Source organism: Cicer arietinum, chromosome 6 (assembly GCF_000331145.2).
Source record: "Cicer arietinum cultivar CDC Frontier isolate Library 1 chromosome 6, Cicar.CDCFrontier_v2.0, whole genome shotgun sequence".
NCBI classification, from domain to species: domain Eukaryota; kingdom Viridiplantae; phylum Streptophyta; class Magnoliopsida; order Fabales; family Fabaceae; genus Cicer; species Cicer arietinum.
In genome coordinates, this window is record NC_021165.2 from 14,262,231 (window position 1) to 14,262,647 (window position 417).

Genomic DNA, 417 nt, shown 5'->3' on the forward strand with positions numbered 1-417 from the left:
AGGATTTAGGCATTCCAATGATAAAATAAGTAATTTAAGTATCTTGGCTCTAACCTAAAATTTGGGGTTTTGTAGGCGGCAATCCAGAATTTTGGGTAGATGAAAAAAATTTCACCAAACAAAAACTGGGGGAATTTTTTGTTGGTGCCTCTTTTTTTTGTTGTTGTTAACAAGTAACTTCTTAAAAAAATGCTATCATTTTTAGTTTTGTTATTTAATGTTTTTAAAAACTTTAAAAAAAAAAACTGAAAAAAAGTATACCTATTCCTACGGATTTAGGTGTCATTATAGAAATTAGTTACAAATAAACAAAATTGTGGCTATAAGACATCTATACCAATAGTAAAAAATTTGTCTGTAGGTATATGTTATCTATACCTACAGTTTTTAATGTTGTTACTATAGACTTCTTTAGGT